The following is a 2944-nucleotide window of genomic DNA, read 5'->3' on the forward strand; positions in this document are numbered from 1 at the left end:
GGAACCAGGGGAAAAAAAAGACACACACACACCCCCCACCGAAAAGGGAATAAAACCCTTCCTTTTGTGTACTGATCATTTTTTCTTGTTATTTTGTTTTGGTTTTTTTGGTTGGTTTTTAACTTGGTGCTGGGGATTCAACTTGGACTGTCATGCTAAGCATGTGCTCTACACTGAGATACACTCCAACCCTGTAGCACATTTTAAAAGACACCAACAAATCAGGCATGGTGGCACACACTTGTAAGTAACCCCAGCACTCTGGGAGGCTGAGGAAGGATCTCAAGTTTGAGCTCTGCCTGGGAACTCAGCGACTTAATGGGACCTTATTTCTGAATAAAAGATTTAAAATTTAAAAAGGGCTGGCGATGTAGCTTAGTGTGAAAGCCCTACATTCAATTCCCAGTATGAATAAATAAGTAACATCAATAATAAAACACTACATAGCTACAGGGAAAACTAGTATTTTGTAAGATTAATATACAGTAATATATATCTCAAAAACTACTACCAGTACATGGACTTAATAGTAGCTTTTCAGATAGAAAAAAAAGAACAGCTAACATATTATACACATGGAATATATATATATTCCACATATATATGGAACTATACTATGTATCCCAAAAATAATAAATTCAGAAAATTCATTACAAATTACTGTAGAGCGCCAGGTATGGCGCACACACTTGGAATTCTAGCACTTTCGACCCTCCTGTCTTAGCCTCTTTCAGTGTTGAAATGACAGGGATGTGCCACTGTGCCCTGCACTGCTCAACATTGTAATTAATTACTTGGATGTGTCCATTTATCAAACCTGGAGTGGCCACCAAACTGGGAGAAACGGCTAATATGAAAGATGACTGAATCAAGTCCAAAAGGTCTTAGCAGGCTGGAACTCTGTCTTGAATCCAACAAAATAAAATTTAACAAGGATAAAAGTCTAATATTGATTTTCAAAAAAATCAATATAAGGAGAGGCCAGATTTGATGTCAATTTTTTTGTTCTGGTTTTGTTGTTTTTCTTGAGACAGGGTCTCACTATGCAGTTTAGGCTGGCCTTGAGCTCACTTTGTAGCCCAGGCTGGTCTCGAATTTGCAACGCTCCTCCTGCCTCAGTCTCCCAGATTATAAGCGTGTGCCACTACACACAGCTTGGTATCAATTTAAATAGAAGATATTCAGGTTAAGAGCTGAGAACGTAGCTTAGTAGCACAGTGCGTACCTGGCAAGTGTGAGGTCCTGAATTCGATTCCCAGGCCCAAAAAAAAAAAAAAAAAAAAAAAATTCAGGTTTTTAATCCAAAAACTACAGGTAGGAAACCAGGTATGGTAGCACATGCCTGTAATCTCAGCACTCAGGTGGCTAAGGCAGGAGGATTGCTGTGAATTTGAGGCTATCTTGGGCTACAAAGTAAGCGCAAGACCAGCCTGAACTAGATAGAGAGACCTTGTCTCTAAATAAATAAATAAATAAATAAAGGTGTAAAATACAGAAATAAACTTTTTTGATGAATATAAAATAATAACTAATGTCTCTTCAGCTTTTCTCCAAATAGATCCCTAAAACTAATGGATTCTTCCAGCCTTTAAGGGTCCTTGTCTGAATCCCTGGGGCCTTAAAGTCTGTATATACCTAGCTGGGCATGGTGGCACACACCTGTAATCCCAACACTCGGGAGGCTGAGGCAGGAGGATCACTGCAGTTCAAGACCAGCCCGGGCTACAAAGTGAGCTTAAGGTCAGCCTGAATTGCATAGCGAGATCCTGGCTCAAAAAGACGGAAAAAAAAAAAAAAAAAAAAAGTCTGTATATACCATGACAGTCTTTATTACACACAGCATATTATCTTCCTAATAAGACCAGAAGTTCCTAAGGGTAGTGATTTATCTCTTACTTCTGAGTACCTCACTGACCAAAAATTACGCACACTGTTAAAATAAGCACACTTAACTTTCTTATACTTTTTCTTATACTTCTGCTACAAGAAATAGATTTAGATGCTAAAAATCCTTTTTTTTTTTTCACTTTATATTAGCAATGAATATTTGTTTGATTTGTCAAACCAGCACTTATTTACCTTCTGTGATCTACCCAGCCAGCTCCTCACTAAGTTCAGCCATTCAACCGAGCTAGGAGAAATACAAGGTCTTTAAGTCAGCGTAGAGTTGGGTGTACAATCCTTTTGAGACCAGTGAGGTACAATCAAATTGAAGTGAAGAGAGACTATAAAGGACCCTGGATACTGCAGGTGCTTGGGACCAAAATAAAGAGTCTCTCCACCCTTGGAGACAACATTCAAAAGACTAAGACTGAAAGACAAGGGACAATGGGGACCCTAGTGACATAATTTAGCATTCCTAGTAAGTATTATTCTCTCATTCTTGATCTCAGAGCCACCTAACTTCGAAGTCTTCTTCCAACTTTATTATTCTGAATCTCTAAATCTTGCCAGGCATGGCGGTGCATGCCTGTAATCCCAGCACTCTGAAGGCTGAGGCAGGAGGATTGCCACGTGTTCAGTTCAAGGCCAACCTGGGCTACAAAGTAAGTTCAAGGCCTGGCTGAACTACATAGGAAGACCTTGCCTCCAGAAAAAAAAAAATGTCTTTATCTTTACACTGAAGGAATCTCATCAGGCCTGAGAAACAGAGTATATGAAGAAAAGGAGTAAGGATCTTTGAATACAAAGTAAAAAGAAATATAAACAAACAATTGTGTGTATAGGTTTACGTAGTAGCAGACTGTAACTATGTATTACAGAAAGGCAGATGCGGATGACCTTAAAATGGTGAGAAAATGCAAAGGTGGCAGACGTTCCAGTGTGCAGGTTGGGGAAGAAAGGCAATAAAGGAAACCTGAGAAGACCTCTGCACTACCTGTCCTTTGCAACCCTGTTCTGCCACACTCTTGCTCATAGGCACAGTGGTCATCCCTGAGTTTTT

This window comes from Chinchilla lanigera, unplaced genomic scaffold (assembly GCF_000276665.1).
Source record: "Chinchilla lanigera isolate Chin_1 unplaced genomic scaffold, ChiLan1.0 scaffold00007, whole genome shotgun sequence".
Taxonomy (NCBI): Eukaryota; Metazoa; Chordata; class Mammalia; order Rodentia; family Chinchillidae; genus Chinchilla; species Chinchilla lanigera.